The following is a 20,644-nucleotide window of genomic DNA, read 5'->3' on the forward strand; positions in this document are numbered from 1 at the left end:
CTAATTCTAATGACACAGCAACCATAAGAGACAAAGGGTTGCGAATGCAAGGTAGTATAAGCATGCAACTGTATGATACGGAACCAGATTCCCTGCAGTTAAGGGAATCCCACATTCACACTAAGATATTTTACCACCATTGGATCTAACACTATCATATTCACAACCTTTAATTTTGCTTTCTCCAAAACAATAGAGAAAAAAATGCAGGGAGAAAAATAAAGAGATGAGTGACTGCAGGGAATATTCACCCATATGATGTGAACGCATATAGCTGCAGAAGAATTAAAGGATCAGGGATGGAGGACCTAGTAGTCCAAAACCATTTATATAAAAGTATATTTCATTCAACAAATAATGTTTGATAATTAATTAGATACAAAAAACCAAGTCTCAAGTTTCTTCAAACATAACTTCCTTAAAACATCCTAGTGCCAGAACATAAAATTGATTGAGTGGAGACATCAGCTCTTTTAGCGATACTGCAACAACAACAACAGCAGCAAAAAAATGTAATCAGAACTCATGGCATGACAATAGATGAATCACAGCAAATTAACCTACCACCAAAGCATAAATTCACATTAAACTAATGTAAGATATTAGTACTGGGAACCTCACCCTAAATGTATACCTTAATGAAGCCAATTTCCTTGGCATTGCTGCGAAAGCACTGCCTGCAGCACATAAGGCCATACTTCCTAATCAATTCATGTGGATTCCTGCACACGCGGCTGCAACAAAGGGGAGCACATAATCTAGACGACGTCGCTGGAGGCGAGCTGGTGGAAGAGGAGGCTGTCGCGGAAGTGGGTGGCGTCGTCGGTGGCGTCGGGGGCCTTGATGTAGACGTCCCAGAAGATCTTCTTGTGGTCGGAGACGACCTGGAGGAGGAAGGAGGGGAAGCCGTAGCGACAACGGTAGGTGTTGGGGTTAGGGCTAGAGCGGAGGTGGACGGGGGTGGTGTCGATGGCGCCACACATGTTGGGGAGGGAGGTGAGTTCCTCGAAAGCCTGGATGGTTTCCAGGAGGCGGTGCCGGCCCACCGGGATATTAATGAACTCCGGGTAGAGCTTGGTGGCGAGGAGGCGCGTGAGCATGATGGTGATTTTGGAGACGAGGTAGTGTTCGAGGGAATAGTGGGAGGCTAGGGTTTTGGCGGAGAGGTCGTGGGCGAGGCGCGAGAGGACCATGGCAACGGCGTTGTCGGAGGAGGGGAGGGAGAGGTTGGAGAGGGCGATGTGTGTCAAGAGGCCTGCGAGAGTGCCCACCAGAGTGTTGTGTCGAGAGAGTAAAGGGGTCGTGAAAATTTGGATTCAGTTTTACATCGGTTAAATGCAAAAGCCGATGTAAAATAATATTCTCATTCGATTTTTACATCGGTCAGAAATAGACCCGATGTAGAATAGTTTACATCTTCAATTTATTTACAAAACTGCCACCGCGTTTCGTATTTACATCGTTTGTAGAGGAACCGATGTAGATGCAGTGATGTAAAATAGTAATTTTGTAGTAGTGATGTGAAAAAAACAAAAGCAAAATGGTTAAAGCTAAGCTTGGTTTTTCATCATCAAAAAAGGGGAGATTGTTGAGATTGGGGGAGCCTGAGCTTGATGAGATCACCTCTGAAGTTTGAAGAGTTTTGATGATAATAAATATGTGCCAAGGACAACAACAACTTAGAAGTCAAAAACAAAGTCAAAAGAAAGTGCTATGTAATAGGAAATAGTTTATAAAATTGTTTTGATTGAGTTTATCTTTTGTGTGTGTTGTGTGCATAAGCTAAATCTATATCTAATCTGATTAGGGAGTGTATGATGATGAGTTTAAAGGTTAAGAAGTTATTTTGAGACTTGGTTGATTTCCAGAAATCATGAAGAACAAAATAATCGATTATTCTTTAAAATAATCGATTATCTGGTTCTGAAACTTTTATAAATAGTTTGAACTTTTTGAAACTTCAAAACAGAGTTAGAATTGAGAATCAAAATTAGAAAAGTTTTTTTGTGAAGTCTTTGTGACAATCTTGGAGAGTTTTCTTTGTGAATCCAAGAAGAAAAACGTTTGTGAAAAACTTTGAAAGGATCATCATCATCATCACATTCTTGAAAGGGAAGAGATTAAGATTTGCTTCTGAATTCCAGGTGAATTCGTTCCTTAATTCTTTGTGAATACTTGTAAATCTTGAGAGGGTTTCTCAAGTGGTAAGGAATTCTTGTAGTGGGTTTCTACAAAGGGTGCTTTCTTGAGGTCAAGAAAGTGGTTATCTTGAATGTAGGAGTATATGCATGTGTGGTATGCTTGTAAACCTTCTTCATTAAGATAGTGGAACAAATCTTGATCAGGTTGTGATTGAGGACTGGATGTAGGTCACATGTGGAGTGGCTGAACTAGGATAAAAGACTTGTGAAATCTTCTCTTACCCTTATCTTTTACTTTGTGTAATATCTTGATTGTGCATTAAAGAAGATTGTTCTTGATTAACATGTGTGCATGAATAATGTTGGTTTAAACTGAATTAAAGCATTACATATTGGTGTTAACTTTGAACCTCATTATTGGGTAATCAAGAAAACATATAGGTTTCATTCTTCTATAACAAGTCTTTAATAAACTTCATTGAAAATTCATTTTTAGAAAAGTTTAATTGAAATAAAGATCCTAAATACTCTGAAAAATTTTAAAGTGTCATAGAATCCAATTCACCCCCCCTCTTGGATTGTGCCATTCTTTTCTAACAGTTAAGAGCTTGGACTTGCCTAGTCCATCTAGCATCCCTACTGTACCATAGTTTTTAATCTTGGTGGAATCTGTGCATGCTATTTTTGATGTCATAGTGTCAACGGAGGTGATTCTAAATGATGAACCACTCAACATTGATAGCTCCATAGTGGAACCAAACTAAAGGGACCTAGATGACTTCATCTTTGCAGTGTTACCCTTTGCTATGTTCGAGTTTGATGATGGTAGCACAAACACTAAAGAAGCATGGGAGATGGAGTACCTAAAGGAGGAGATGTTAACCGATGATTACTAGACTTTTCCCATGTATAACTCCAACAAATGTTCCTTCTTCATCAATTTTTAGGACTATGAATGGATGTGTCTAAGTACTGAACCTGACATTGTTATTTATTGCACTACTTTGATGCAATGTGTTTCAAGGGAGATCAACTTGAATTGCCTTTCCTGGCTGGATGGCGAAACTCTTTAGATTGTTAAGCAGCAGCAAGGCAAAATGTAAAATTTACTCAACTTTAAAGCTACTATTGAATTGAGCACTGAAAGCACTTCTCACAACCTTCCTTTTGCACTTGGTGAGCTATAAAGACCATGGATGATTCAGCCTTGGACAAAGTTTTACATGCAAGACTATGTCTGTAAGCCTACAATTCACTTCATCTGCAAAGGCAAGGAGAATATGCCTCAGTATGAGTTTGACAAACTACATGACCATTATGCATAACATCATACCTCCTAGGCTCTTTATCTTGCCAATAAGAAGCCTGAATGACTTCCCTTAGCGAAGGGTTACTTCTTTATTGTCTACCTTCTCCCTTCCAAGGTCGAGCCTACTCCATTCAATACTCTTTTTATTAGACCTTAGTTATACATATATCATTAATTCCCCATATAACATTATTTTTCATATATTTTTTCATGGGAATATAATCTTTCTATATAAGATAATGTTTAGGTTTCTAGACCAATCAAGACTCTTTACTTCACCTGCTTCTTCACCATACACAACTCCACCTCTCCCTTCACTCTCTACTAAAGAAGACCACAACAAGGTGATAATTGGCCTCTACCAAGCTCTGTACTACACTCTGAAAAGGAAAGCATGCACTGAAAGGAAATTCAACAAGTTATGTTGCCTTAATATCGATTTGAGCTTTGACAAAGAGGATGCCTTAGACTAACTTTTGCTAGTGTCAAAAAGGGGAGAATGATTAAGTTTTTGATTTGATTAATTATTTTTTTTATTTCTTTCGCTTTGATTTATTTTATTTGCTTTGATTTATTTTATTTTCTGAATGCTTAGATCAAATGTTTTCAAAATTTTGAACAATATGCTCTATTTAGTATACATTATATTTGCTCTATTTTATGCAAGTTATATTCGTCAGATCATGCACATTTTTGGGGAGAGTCTTCTATGCATTGCATATAGCACCTAAGGTAGGCATATATGGTCTGATTATATATGCTCTAACACCTAGGGTAGAAAAATATGTTCTTATATGCTCCAATATTCTTTAATTGTCATGATAAGAAAGAGATAAAATCAAGCATGTTATGCCATATATATAATTAATTTAGCTCTAAAATTCCAAGACTATAGTTGATAAGATATGTACGCACACTTAGTCTAAAAGATTAATTAAATATCATTCTAGCTATCCTGATATAATTACTTAGTCTATCTCAAATGTTATTTCGAATAATGATAGAACTAAGTAAATAAGAGATGATACATGTCTTTAAAAGAAGTGTACTCGTAAAAATCAATATGATTAAATGATCATACAATGTCTTAGATGTGTGTCTTACATCAATTTAATCTAAACGTATCCAAATCGCCTCTTTGTTTTTAAGAATTTTTTTTAGGCAAAAATAAAAAGGTTTTTCAAGTTTAAAAGGTCATAATTGTTTTCAAGAAAAACACTTTTTGAAAAAATTAAAGCATTTCAAAAAGACAAAAGTATTTTTGTCTTACCAAAGCAAAAATATTTTCTCAAATAAAGAAAAATGAACATTTCAAAAATACAAAAATGTATTTGTCACCATAAAAAAGGGGGAGATTGTTAAGTCAAAATATGATCTTCGATCCCTCAAGATTTAATGCTAACAAATAAAACATTTTTATATGAGTAAATGTTCTAAGAAACATCTTCAAAAATATCTTTGAAAATGATTATCATATGAAGTGTAAAACACAAATTGACTATAAGATAATAAAAATCGGGCAAATCATATAGTCTACCTCATATACATTAAATGCTTACTATTTATTGAGACTAACAACAAAATTTGTATTGAATGCTTCATTTCTTAACAAATCAAACTAGAAAGCCATCTTGGAACTCACAAGTCTATTAAAGATAAAAATCATGTTTTTTTTTTTACAAATAAGATCTCTAAAATCACGGAGAAAAGTAGATAAGGTCATTTTTATAGTTACTCTACATTAACATTACTTCTGTAAGTTTAGTTTGGTATGGAAAGTTGATAAGTAGCCTCCTTGATCAAATAAGAGGTGTCATTCAGTGAAATGCATTTAATACTCACATTAAATGAATCAAATGGTTCTTATGAATAATCAATTTTATCCAGACCCACCAAAACAATGAAATGAACGTCTACTATGAAGAGGAAGATCTCCCAAAGTATAAAGTCATTACCATATGACAACAAGGAAGTTTGAAGCCCAAACAAGCTGGTTTTAGGACCCAGGAACAAACTGTTGCAAAACCGGAACGGGTCGTTCCCAATTTGGAATGGGCCGTTCCAAGTTCTTAAAAGGGCCTAAAACCCTAGTTTAGAACGGACCGTTCCTAAACTGGAACAGGCCGTTCGAAGCTCCTAAAAAAAGGATAAAACCTATGCTTGAAACAGGTCGTTCCTAAAATAGAACGGGTCGTTCCTAAATTGGAACAGTCTGTTCTAAGTTATTAAAAAGGACTAACAATCTTCATTTGGAACGGTCGTTCTAGAGTATCGAGTTATATGTTAAACTCATCTATGGAACGAACCGTTCTAGTTTTAGAACGGGCCGTTCCAATTACAAAGTTAACACATAACGACCATTTTCAGAATGGTCCGTTCCAATTTTGGAACGGGCCGTTCTGGCAACTTCTGATGTCTATAAATAGACGACTCGGGCATAGTTTTCGAGGCTGGAAAATTTCGTCCAAGACACTTTAGAGCTCAAAATTTTTCTCTTTCTCTTTGTATTTCTTGAGATCTGTGAGGCATCTGTGTAGTGTGGAAGGTAGCCAAAAAGCACCTCATCTTTCAAGATTCAACGGTATCATATTCTTTTCTTGACTCTTTTTTATTTTATTTATTTTATTTCACTTTTTTGTTGAAAATAATTGCATGTACATAGTGAATATGATTTGTTATCTTCAAAGTCATCATTTAGAAAGTACTTAATATACAACAAATAACAACGTCGATTGAATAACATTTTTATCTTCGACGTTACTTGATTTTAAGGGTTTAATGATTAGTCATTTGCTAACTTAAATTCTTATACAAGTTCATTTTTTTTAAAAAAGGAAATAAATAAAAGAGGTTTATTCCACATATAAATTATCTTCTTGTGTGCAACAATTTATGATGTTAATTGAGTAGCGTTTCTACCTTTAATATCATGTAAATCGTAAAAGCTTATAGAATAGTCATTTGCTATCCAAAGTTTTTATGCACAAGATAAATTAAAAATTATCATTTTATGAAAATAAAAACGATTATCAATAACATTAATTGAATAGCAATTCTATCTTTAATGTTATTGCTAGGGTTTATTGATTAGCCATTTGCTAACTCAAATCCCTATGATTTTCTAATAGAAATACAAAAGAAACATTTCTCACATTAAATAAAAAAAAATTATATATATATATATATATATATATATATATATACATATATACATTTCTAAGGAGTAAATTAAATATTTATAAATTTATATAATTTTGCACAATTAATTAAAGGTACTATTTTTACAGGCGTCGTAGGGTGCTAATACCTTCCCTACACGTAATTGACTCCCGAACCCAACTTTGATTTTAAAGATTATCTGTTAAAGGGTTTTCCAATTTTTTTCCCTTAAAATAAAATATTGGTGGCAGCTCCATTGAAAAAGAAAGGTTACCGTCATCCCGTCATGATCCCGGTTACGACAATGGCGACTCCACTGGGGACTTTTGAGAGTCAGACCTTATTAAATTAATTGCACAAAATTATGACTTTATAAATATTAATTTTTCCCTTTTATTTTATTTTATTTTTTATTTATTTACTTATTTATTTTGTTGTTTTTTTGCTACGCATGTTTTGTTTGGATTTAAGCTGAAATTAGAGTTTTATTTATTTTATTTGCATGTCTGTTTGTTACCCCACAACTCATAACACTTGTACCTCACACACTTTGAGCTCTATACCCGAGCCTGTGCGAGCGTAAGAAGAGAAGGTGGCTTGATGACTGTTATTGAGGGGCTTGATGCTGACTTGACCGTTGTTGAGTTACTGCTTAGGTTGTTACTAGTAGCATGGGTTAATCATATTGAGAGGGTATGTTCCCTACATGTGATTGATTCATGCGCTAGGTCCTTATTTATATGATAAGGGCAACCTGGGGACCAATAAATCTTGAGGAGTTTTTAGATCTACCCACAAAACCATGCACTAATAGGTGGACTTATTGACCTTCCAAAGTAGGATGTTAACCTTAGAAATTTCCTACCCTAGGTTTACCGTAATAGGTCACATTGTACTACCATTTATCCCTCCTTTTATATATGTTCATACTAACAAAAAACAAATATGTTAATACACTCATGCACCATACATTCATATCCAAGATCATTTTAGCATCTAGATTATTTTTTTTGCCCAAAATAATTTTTTAAATAAACAAATAAAAGATAAAAATGATGGAAGGCCATGCATACATGCATATTAGGGGCATATTAGCAATGCATCAGGGTTAAGCAAGAGTATCAGGATAAATGTGCTAAAATATGATCTCCAAAGGGTAGGTAAGATCTGCCAAAATAATAGCACATTTGACTTGATATATAACTTGTTTTAGACATCATTTATTGAGGAGATAATTCTCCCTTGAGTGATTGTTAATCACATTTTGATCTTGAGATGATTGATCCTTGTTTGAAAATGTGGTTCGTACTGTTGCATTGCTAGTAAGATGACCTTATCCATTGAGGAGTGAATGCTCCCTTGAAATAAGTGTCAACCATTGTATGACCTAAGGGTTTTTTTTGCCTCTAGCGTTGAGATGTGGGGAATCGCTCTTCAATTTGAATACAAAATCAATTTTTTCCAAAATTTGTTTCTTCTTCCTTTTCTTTTATACTCATAAAATTCACTTTGTATTCAGAAAATAATAAAGAAAAAAAAACAAAGTGTTTCCTCGGCATCGTTATAGAACAAGCTTTTAGACCAAGATCATGGATGAGATGGAGGAATGAACGAAGAACTGAGAAACGATATCAATCAATTGAAGGAATAAATGGCCCAAATTCTAGAGATGTTGCAGTCTATAAAAGTGAAAAATGTTTAAGGGACCCCTCTAGTAGCTAGAGGAGAATTGTCAACTTCTCCTACATATCCACCTGGCTTTACCCCAACCCCAGCACAACTATTAACTCTGCATCTTAACAAATTCGGTCAACAAGTTGATCCTCTAGAGGTCCAATGGCCACCATATGGCCTTCCGCTCAACTACACACCTCCAACAATCATGGATCCTCTGGATAAGCACCAACCATTGGTGAATCAGCCACCTACACAAATGCAACCTACCCAACCTGAGGTTTCACCCATGAATGTCACCTCTTATAAACATCAAGTTCCATACCAACCCCAAAATTCTAGTTTTATCAACCAAGGGAATCCTCACCAAACTTCTGGGGGATATCAACCAACCTCTGGAATTGAGCATGTTCAGTCTAGTGATAAGTTATTAATGTTAGAAGAGAGGCTAAAGGTTGTGGAAGGAGGTAGTTATGATGTCAGTGAAGTTGTCGATCTTTGTTTGGTTCCAAATATAGAGTTTCCCTTAAAATTCAAAGTGTCTGGATTTGATAAATATAAAGGAAAAAGCTGTCCAAAGAATCACATAACCATGTATTGCAGAAAGATGGCAACATATGCTCGCAATGATAAGTTACTTATTCATTATTTTCAGGATTTGTTAACTGGGGCAGCTTTGAATTTGTATATGCATCTTAAATGGGCCTATATCCGCTCCTGGAAGGATTTAGCTAATGATTTCCTTAAACAATACAAATATAATATTGACATGGTTCCAGATAGATTTGAACTACACAACATGTCAAAAAAAGATGGTGAGACATTTAAGGAATATGCTCAAAGGTGGAGAGAAGTGGCAGCACAAGTGGAACCTCCTTTTTCTGATAGAGAAGCAGTAGCCCTGTTCATTGATACTTTACTAGCACCGTTCTATGATAAGATGATTGGTAATATTTTATCAAATTTCTCTGATATAGTCATCATCCGGGAAAGGATTGAGAATGGCATGAGGAGTGGGAAGATTGCGGTTGACTCTAGTGAAATAGCTGGTTCAAGAAAATTTTCAAATGGTGCAGGAAAGAAAAAGGAAGGAGATACAAATGCAGTGACATTCAACTCCCCTAGGTTACCTAACAACCAACATCCTTATTTCTATACCCCTCACATGGCCTACCCAAATATCACTACCATCTCACCATATCCTCACCAACCTATCCATCAAGCTCTGCAAGCTTCACCCGCAACACCTACAACACGACCACCTCAATCTACCCAGCCATGGAACCAAAATTCTAACCATGTGAGGTCACAAAATACCCAAGATCAGAAACCAATTAAGTTTGACCCTATCCCTATGTACTATACTGAGTTATTCCCTCTCCTACTACAAAAATCACTAGTAGTACCTTGCCCGATGAAGCCCATAGAACCACCATATCCTAGGGGATACGACGTTAATTCCAAATATGATTATCATGCAGGAGCTATTGTAGAGCACTAAAAATTACAGTACAAAGTTTGACTAAGGCTGGGTGGTTAAACTTTAAAGAGGATAATCCTAATATTGGGAACAACCCTCTACCAGCTCATGGAGGGCCGACAGTTAATTTTGTTGAGGAGAGTAGATGGGGTCCCTATCAGTGATCTGCGAGAAAGCTTTTAGAGTGTTGGGTTTGAGTTTCCAAACTCAATAGTTGTTGTTGAGCAAGACCCTCGTGAGGATGAACATGTTAGTCTGGTTTACGCTTGTCCACCGAACATGAAGCTTAATAATTGAGAGATTGTCGAGTTGCCTGTGGTTTTTATTTCAAATTTAAAGTTAATTTTCTTGTAATACCAATCTTATTGCTCTGCCCAAGGCTTTAAGATTTATTTCTTTGAATAAGGGCTCATGTATTTCCTTTTAAATACTAAATATAAATGCATTCATTCTTCCTTCATCTTTTGCCTCTTCCTTTCTCCTTAATCTTTTTACCAATCTTTTCCTAACTTTAAAGAATGTGGAAAAATGTGCTTGAAAGTGACAATGCTAGTGTTGCATCAAATAATTTTGATTGTGCAGTTAATCAAACTTGTGAAGAAATGGAAAATGATTGCTTTAAATACTAGATGTATGCTGATAACATCAATGCTTTGCCAACTTTTCTTAATGTTTTGTCATCACCTTGGCCATTTTCGATGTGGGGAATGGATGTTTGGTCCCATTGAGCCGAAAGCGTCAAATGGACATCGCTTCATTCTAGTTGTTATTGACTATTTTACCAAATGGGTTGAAGCCACTTCATATACCCATGTGACTCAAAATGTGAATTAAGTAGAATCATTACTCATAGAATTAGGTGTTGACTTTAAAATTCAGCTCCATAACTCTTTCCCATATCGCCCAAAGATGAATGGTGCAGTTGAAGCAACAAAAGTTAGAGTGGCCCACTAGGTTGAAAACTCAAAAGAGTAATCTAGGCAAAAAATAAGGGTAAAAAACACAAAAAAAGAGCTGGTTACATTGAAAACCTGAAAAGGCGATCTAAGCAAATTCAGAGCGACATGCTAGGTTGAAAACCCGAAAAAGCAATCTAGTAGATAAGTATCATGCCAATTTTTGAGGTATCAATTGGGGCAAGCCATGGTAGAGCTAAAAACTGGGGCAAAATACATTGAATTATCCTCTCAAGTTTATTGGCAAGCAATCAAGATTATTAAAGTGTAGTACTAGCATTGTTCATCTGGAAAGTGTCACTCACATGATAAATACCTCCCATTGCTACCGTTGTATATATTTGTCATTCTTGTCATACAATGACTTCTTTTGTAAACACATTTTCTTTCTTGAATAAGATTATCTTATTCCTTTGTTGCCAATTCTTCTTGCATTTTATGATAATATATTGAAAGGAAATGCATGTTACATGTTAAAAAATTCAAGGCATTATAAATTATTTTATGAGTTTTAAAAGCCACAGTATGCATGATAATTTCCTGATAAATGTTACAAAGCGCAACCAACAGGATAACGTTTCAACTCATAAGTACTTACAACAGCTTAAGGGTAATTCAAGAGAATAACCGACTATCATTCAAGTCAAAAGTATCCAAAGGCCTTACTCATCCATGATCCTTGGCTGTGTGTCACGATGAGGAATTTATGAAAAATAAAGCAAAAGCAAAAACAAAAAGGGAAATAAACAAAATTTTAAGTCTTGAAAGTTGTGTCTCATAACATTTTACATCACATCACCATTGCATCACATTTCAGTTGCATCTCTTACTTCCTAGAACCTATTATTAGGTTTTCTTAAGTCTTTAAAACCAATAGCAGAGTCTTTAGACTAAGTACTTGCTTAGCACATGACTTTTTGTTTAAGTCCAGTACTTACCTAGCACAAGTTACAATTTCTTTTGTATAAGCCCAGTATTTACCTGGCGCGACCCATTGACCAATTCAACACAAGCATTTGGTCGATCCAATATCAGCATTCAATCAATCCAGCACCAGCATTTGATTGAATTGGCACCAGCATTTGGTCAATACAGCACAAGCATTCGACCACTCCAGCATTAGCATTCAGTTCATCAACATTCAATCAATCCAGCACCAGCATTTGATTGAATTGGCACCAACATTCAGTCGATCCAGCACAAACATTTGACCACCACTCCAACATTAGCATTCAATTCATCAATATTCAATCAATCCAGCACCAGCATTTGATTGAATTGGCACCAACATTTGGTCGATACAGCACAAGAATTCAACAACTCCAGCATTAGCATTCAGTTCATCAACATTCAATCAGTCTAGCACCAGCATTTGATTGAATTGGAACCAACATTCGATCGATCCAGCACAAGCATTCGACCATCACTTCAGCATTAGTATTCAATTCATCAACATTCAATCAATCTAGCACCAACATTTGATTGAATTGGCACCAACATTCGGTCGATCTAACACAAGCATTCGATCACCACTCCGGCACGAGCATTCAGCATTAGCATTCGATCGATCCAGCACAAGCATTCGACCACTCCAGTACAAGCATTCAACCTTAACATCCAACACTAGTACTTGACGATCCCAACACAAGAGCTATGTCCAGGGTAGCTGGATAAAATTAATCATCTTTATTCATTTCTTATCACAAATAATTTAAATTGCCTTATTTAGATTATTTAATAAGAAATAAATAAAAAGGGGCAACTGTGAATAATCAATTTTATCCAAACCCACCAAAACAATGAAATGAACGCCTACTATGAAGAGGAAGAGCTCCCAAAGTATGAAGTCATTACCATATGACAACAAGGAAGTTTGAAGCCCAAACAAGCTGGTTTTAGGACCCAGGAACGGACTGTTGCAAAATCGGAACGGGTCATTCCCAATTTGGAACGGGCCGTTCTAAGTTCTTAAAAGGGCCTAAAACCCTAGTTTGGAACAGGCCGTTCCAAGCTCCTAAGAAAGGGATAAAACCTATGCTTGAAACGGGTCGTTCCTAAAATAGAACGGGCCATTCCTAAACTGGAACGGTCCGTTCTAAGTTATTAAAAAGGACTAACAATCTTCATTTGGAACGAATCGTTCTAGAGTATCCAGTTATGTGTTAAACTCATCTCTGGAACGAGCCGTTCTAGGTTTAGAATGGGTCGTTCCAGTTACAAAATTAACACATAACAACCATTTTCAGAACGGGCTGTTTCGATTTTGAAACGGGATGTTCTGGCAACTTCTGACGTTTATAAATAGAAGACTCGGGCATAGTTTTCGAGGCTGGAAAATTTTGTCCAAGACTTTTTAGAGCTCAAAATTTCTCTCTCTTTGTATTTCTTGAGATCTGTAAGGCATCTGTGTAGTGTGGAAGGTAGCCAGAAAGCACCTCATCTTTCAAGATTCAACGGTATCATATTCTTTTCTTGACTCTTTTTTATTTTATTTATTATTTATTTATTTTATTTTATTTCATTTTTTTGTTGAAAATAATTGCATGTACATAGTGAATATGATTTGTTATCTTCAAAGTCATCGTTTAGAAAGTACTTAATATACAACAAATAACAATGTCGATTGAATAACATTTTTATCTTCGACGTTACTTGATTTTAAGGGTTTAATGATTAGTCATTTGCTAACTTAAATTCTTATACAAGTTCCTTTTTTTTTATAAAAGAAATGGAAATAAATAAAAGAGGTTTATTCCACATATAAATTATCTTCTTGTGTGCAACGATTTATGATGTTAATTGAGTAGCGTTTCTACCTTTAATATCATATGTAAATCGTAAAAGCTTAAAGAATAGTCATTTGCTATCCAAAGTTTTTATGCACAAGATAAATTAAAAATTATCATTTTATGAAAATAAAAATGATTATCAATAACATTAATTGAATAGCAATTCTATCTTTAATGTTATTGTTAGGGTTTATTGATTAGTCATTTGCTAACTCAAATCCCTATGACTTTCTAATAGAAATACAAAAGAAACATTTCTCACATTTAAAAAAAAATAAAAAAAAATATATACATATATACATTTCTAAGGAGTAAATTAAATATTTATAAATTTATATAATTTTGTGCAATTAATTAAAGGTATTATTTTTACAGGTGTCGTAGGGTGCTAATACCTTCCCTACACGTAATTGACTCCCGAACCCAACTTTGATTTTAAAGATTATCTGTTAAAGGGTTTTCCAATGTTTTTTCCTTAAAATAAAATATTGGTGGCGGCTCCATCGAAAAAGAAAGGTTACCGTTATCCCGTCGTAATCTCGGTTATGACAGTTCTCTACCATCACAAGAAAAGATGATAAAGACAGACGAAACAAACTTATGAACTAAACTCAAAGTGTTGTAACGGTCATCTTCTTCAAGCTACTATATAAAAAGTTTCAAACCTCAAGAAAGAAAAGAATAGATATAATGAAAAGGTTTTTATAAAAACACACATGAAGAAACATTCTTTGTAAATCATACTTGTGTGTGAGCTTCATTCTTTATTATATAAAAAAAAAAACTTACTGCTTTATACTGGTTGTATAATGTCTAAGTGGGATGAATACAACATTTTGTAACCTTTATAACCATTATTATAAGGTTAAGCCTGAAGAGGTTTGTCTATAAAAGAATACTTATTTTGAGCCTAAAGAGACTTAATTGTAAAAGAATACTTGGTTGTTAAACCTGAAGAGGCTTGTTGTGAAAAGAATACTTGGATAATTGCTTGAAGAGGTAAGTCAAAAAATACTTATGATTGAGCCAGAAGTGGCTTGTTGAAAGAATACTTGTATATTTATTTAAAGATAGTGGCATTCAAGCATATTGGATTTAGAATTGGGCATAATCTTGATGATTGAGATGAACCAGTATAAAAATACATATGTTTCATCTGACTACTCTTTACACTTCACTTGATTAGCATTACAGCTTCACTATGAAAAATGTGCGAGGCTTTTAAAGATACTATTCAACCCCCTTCTAGTGTTTATCTTTTGTCTAGAAAAAGTAACACATTAACTCCTTAAACTTTGTGGCGTACTCTGCTACAATGGTGTCACCTTACTTAAACTCTAGAAACTCCATCTCCTTTTGATTCTCTATATCTTCTAAGAAGTACTTCTCCAACCCTTTCAATGTTATCCCAAGTGATTGGTGTAGCTACCACTATCATCCTCTACAAGGTGCTCCCTCACCAATATAGAACTTTTTTAAACAACATAAAGTTGCTAAAGGCCACTTTCTGGGCATTAAGGCACTCCATGGCTTGAAAAATCTATTTATCCTTCTTGTTCCTTTAGAATTTATCCAACTACTTATTCTCAATTGTTCTTCTAGCATTCTGATTCAACATAGCTTGTGCTAAAGCCTAAAAAGTATCAATAGTTGCACTATCATTCTTGCTAGCTATTTACTTTTTTATGATTCATAGAAAAGTAAATTACCAAACAAACTCATCCAAGCAAACAATTCAGATAGCATCGAATACACATTGACTACATAACATGCACACATAACACATTGGTCGAATGAATTAAGAATATATTGACAAACTGTGCTATCTCGGGCAATTTCTAAAGAAAACAAGGAATTAAGTTATGCCAATTTACAACAAAAGCATGCATTATATTTAGGTAAAATTGACAGTTAACAGTTTGTATATCCATTTGAAAAGGGTGTAATCTTGAGATATGGTTTCTCAAGTGTATAGGTTAGGGAAGGGTTTTGTAATTGAAAATTTGAACTAAGGATCTCTATTAAGGGATATTAGATAGGCTTGTGGTCTAGTGTTGATCAAGTTTGATTAAATTACAACTTTTTTCATATAGTGGAAGTACTTTAATCAATAGTGGATTATAAAAGACTAGATGTAGCTTTCATTTTGAAAGTGAATCGGTATAAAACTTGTTTTGTGATCTTTTCTTTGTTTTATCTCTTGTTTCTTGTTATTCTTGATATGTTGCCTTGATCGATTGAAGATTCTCTAATTCATTACAATGAAAAATTGGGTTCTAAATGTTTGATCAATTCATTAAAGAAATCTTTTTAGAACAAAAAACTTTTTCAAGACTTAATCTAAGGGAAGAAACACACTTTTTTGATTAATTTTTTTTATTCCACCAATTCAATCCCCATTTTCTTAGTGTGCTATTATTTTAACAATCTAGACTTAGTTGCATTAGTTTTAGATAAAATGTCACTTGTAATATGCATTGCATATTTATCTTTCAATGTAGGGAAGTTTACCATTTCTTTTTGGGCAAAGTTAACGAATTTTATAGTTATGCATTGCATATTCATCTATACTTACTTATATCATGAGCAAAAATAATTCGTCCAAATAACTCACTCATGATCCTATCATAATGCCCAACGAAAAGCTTACATCCTTAGAATTTAGATTTTTCTTTGACAAACTAGTGGAGGAACAGGTAGTTAGGACTCTTGTTCTTATAGTTCCATCAAATTTTTTATAGAATAGTGATGCTTAAAACCCTCAAATAAAGATTATACAATTTGTTAACAATGAAGCATTATCATTAATTTTCTACATGAAACTAGTAGTAGGGAAACATTATATTATGTAGTGCCTGAAACAGGGTCAACCTTCAATTTTTTGTGTCTTAAGTGAACTGAAAAAATGGTGGCTTCATAATTATTTGAATATTACCTATGATCTCAATTATCTAATTCAAAGGTGTAAATAACAAACATTTAAACACACTTGATAAAAAGAAACGACTACATGTACACTGCATTCGTACAAGACTATGAAATATCCTTAGTGTAATGACTCCACAAGTTACTACTTAGGTATAAAACACAAGGCACACCACATAACACATCATATACCTTAGGATTGTCAATCATGAACAAAATTGGATATCTGGCAATATATATAAAGGGGACCTCAAAGATCATTAACAAAAATAATTTTCTAAAAACAAAAATAGATCCCTAGTCATCACAACACAACTTTCCTTATGGGTTTACAATATTCCATAATATATAAACAAGCACACACACACATACATATTGTTAAACCTTCAATTTCTAAATTTTTAACATGACATTAACTATCATTTTGCCCTAATTTATGACCACATTTCTTGGAAAAAATCACTTTTTTGGTTAAGTGTACAATGAGCAGGAAAAAAGATGATGAATGAGGGAAATTGGTGTAAAAAAGGTCAAGAAGGGCTAGTTTTGGAGCTGAAGCATTCAACACGATCGTGCTTAATTGCACATCTCATTTTAAACGAGCACAAATGTGCTTCACTTGGAGCACACCATATATCAACCAAGCGCGAGTCTATTTCTTTGAAACACATTCTTGCCAAACATTAAGCACATCACACGACAAAATAAGCATACCCATGTTGAATAAGCACGATTGTGATATTTAAACAACACGGTCATGCTTAAGGAGTTATCCTAATTTTTCTTATAAATAAGATAATACTGGAATGCATTTTTTTAATATCTCGTTCTTTGCTTTTGGATTTTCACTTTTCTTTCCTATAATCTTTATTCTTATTCATTCTTATTCTTGTTCAAGGATTTGTAAGAGGCATAAAATACTCTATGGGAAAGGATTCTCCAATTTCAGTTAATCTTTATTCTTTGTTATCATGATTTTTAGTCAAATATAAGGATTTTTACCTAAGTTTTTTTGCCATGGTTGTGATGTAAATTGTTTTCTTTTTATCTCCAATTTAATATGATGAATTATTTTATGTAATTGAATTGTTTTACTATTTTGTCTCCACATGATAATTAATTGATTTTGAATGCACATCTTTGTTAATAATTGAGAAAGATCAATGAAAAAATTAATAAAAATGTAAAACAATTGAGATTAAGAATTTCCATGGTCAAACTAATTCTGAACTCCTCCTATTGATTAACTATTTAATCATCTCTTTGTGCTTATGCTTCTTTAATTATAAATCAACCTATGATCAATTGGTAATTTAGAATTAGAAAAGATAGTTAATTTCTTTGAACAACATGATTAACTACTTGAGAGAAATTGACAATTATTTGTATTAAAAAATATTAATTTGGGGGAATTTAGGATCAATTGAAGTTACAACTCTAAGGTTCCATGTCTTTGAAAATCAATCACCTTATCTTGGCTATTAAACTTTAATTCACACAATTTACTATCACATTTTTACCAAAAAATTGTGATTCTCTCAAACTATTAAAAGTCATTAGTAGGTTGTTAATTGCTTGAGGTTAGTCCTTAGGGTATGATATCTGAACTTTGTCCATTGTTACTATCATAATAAGGAAAGTTTACCTCAATAAAATTTTATACACAACATATACATACATCAAATAGAACATAAACACCCTAAAGGTGGTTTATACAATATACATCATCTAAGAGATCAACATCACTAGATCCAATCATCCTCGGAAGATCCTTTTCACTTGTAGATTCATGCCACCTCTATCAAGCTAATCTTGGTCTGCTCATATGGTAAAGACACAATCATCACAATCAAACACACAACAAAATGGTAAGTTTGAAATCAAAGAAATAAGCATATATTATAATTTATACAACATGGATATAAACATCCACAAGCACAAAGCTACGTTGCTCCCACATCACAAACCATCTCTACACAATTGGAGAACACAAAGTACATATCCACAATACCACACCATGCAAATGTATACATCTTATCATGTGCTCAATGTATCTTGCTTCATCACACACATTCTACTTAGAGATCTCTAAAACGAGCAATTTATTTAGTGCCACCCTATTGGACCATGATAGCATTTGTCACTCAGGTATATAAAATACAAACTAGGAAGGTTTTGTATTATCGTTAGGTAAATTACAACTTGGGTGTGAGTCTACCACAACATTGATATGTATAGATCAAGCCCTAAAATGGAATTAATTTTCCACTTACCCGTAAAATATAATGACCTTCCTAGAACTAAGTTATGCGTTGAGAAAAGAGAAACACTAGAAGGAGTTTGAATAGTGTTACTCAAGAACTTCGACTTTTTGTAGTGAGGTCAAGTAGTAGTCGTAACAGATATGAGAAAGAAAAAAAAGTAAAGCATGAACCCAAAGACTTATATTAGTTAGTCTTGACCACTAAGACTACATCTAGTTCTTGATCCAACTAGATCAAGTTCCACTATCTTGTTAAAAATACAAGTATTCTTTACTAAGTCACTTTTGGCTCAATCCTAAGTATTCTTTAAATTGTCTCTTCAAGCAATCTACCCAAATACTTTTTTCATACAAAGCCTTTATAGGCCTCAAGACCGGGTATTTTTTTTACGGTCAAGCCTCTCTAGGATCAAACAAGTATTCTTTTACAGATAACCCTTTTTAGGCTCAAACCCAATAATTTAGTGTTACTAAGGTTTACAAAGTTGTTTCATCTTTTTATCAAGGTGTGATACAACAAATTACGTACAAAGACATTTTATAGAAAGAAAGAATATATCTTTGACCGATCTCTATATTTTTTGAACTTCAAACTTCTTTTTATATGACTTCAATGAAGATGATTGTTGTGAATTCTTGAGTTTCTCTTTCATGGCTTGCTTTGTCTATGTTCATGATATTCTTCTTAACGAGAGAAGTGTCCATTAGTATAATAAATGTTTGTATTAAATGTTTTAACCAAATTGTCACTTCTTATCTAATTAAGGAAGCTACTTATCACCTTTTTGCACCAAATAGGTAGAATCATGCATGTGTCAAGATATGAAATAACTTTTGACTATAGCTTTCTATATTTGTAGAGATTTGTTTGTCCTTTTCCGACTCAAGGTATATTTTTCTTTCCTTTTTGTAGAATGTTGGTATCAAGGAAGAATTCTAAGTTTGATTTGTTAAGGAGACATTTAGACAAAGTTAATTATTCATTTAGAGATCATAAATGATGGAGATTTAATGCATATATATCTTTTTATGATTAAGAGTTCTTTAATATGATCGTCTTAATGAAGTTTTTGTCTTGTACATGATTCGTCTTACTAGTGACTTGGGTCTTAGTGAAAGATTTGTTTTAGTCATTTCAAAAACTATTGATTGAAAACTTCTATATTTGTTAACAATAAAACTTAAGATCAAGGGAATCTAAGACTATTTTTTGACTTAACATTAGAATATACTCCAAGCAACCCATGACTTTTGTGTCAACTCAACATTTGGATCCGAAAATCCAAACTTGAACATTTATGACAAATATAAAACATCTCATCTCATATCGTTTTTTCAAAATATGTTTTTCTTTTAAAGAAATATTGTCCACGACATTGGACTCTAAATCTTGAAGCTTTACAAAGATTTGCTTAACGACATTTCTTGTTGAACAACTTTAGCAAACACTTTCCAAAGAAGCCACAACATTCTCCTTTAAACCACCTTTAAAACATTTTCAAAGGCATCATAAAACTCCCAAAATCCACAACCACATCATCATGCACTAAAGCACACCAAATTCATACACAAGCATATTTAGGCTCATGTCTCCATACAAGACATTTTTACATTTCATTAGATAATTTACCAAACACAAGCACATCACGTATTCACACACAAAACTCATAGTATAATCCACGTTGCTAGCGTCTAAGGCTATCAAGAACACCTCAAACACACTACATCATCATCTAGCAAAAACACATAATTTATTTAAAGAACACCTTTCGCTGAGCAAATTCCATCACAAAGAGAAAAAATTTTGTTTTTACTTTTTAATAAATATCAAACTTGATTTAAATCGTCATTTCATAGAGACATGAAAAGAAAAATAAAAAGTTTTAGTATATCTAAAAGGACTCCAAATTAATATAATACATATAGATAAAGTAAATCATCAAGGAAA

The 20,644-nt window shown here is 33.7% G+C and overlaps 1 long non-coding RNA gene across 1 annotated transcript; it reads right to left on the bottom strand.

Annotated features, from left to right (window-relative positions):
- Positions 1 to 285: 285 nt before the first annotated feature.
- On the bottom strand, positions 286 to 2,743 carry LOC145957063 (uncharacterized). The gene is made up of 2 exons (XR_014433489.1): positions 635 to 2,743; positions 286 to 482 (listed from the first exon to the last, which is right to left on the bottom strand). It is a non-coding gene; the product is annotated as an uncharacterized LOC145957063 (long non-coding RNA).
- Between the last annotated feature and the right edge of the window lie 17,901 nt (positions 2,744 to 20,644).

This window comes from Cajanus cajan, chromosome 4 (assembly GCF_000230855.2).
Source record: "Cajanus cajan strain Asha chromosome 4, NIPB_CcT2T_4, whole genome shotgun sequence".
Lineage (NCBI taxonomy): Eukaryota > Viridiplantae > Streptophyta > Magnoliopsida > Fabales > Fabaceae > Cajanus > Cajanus cajan.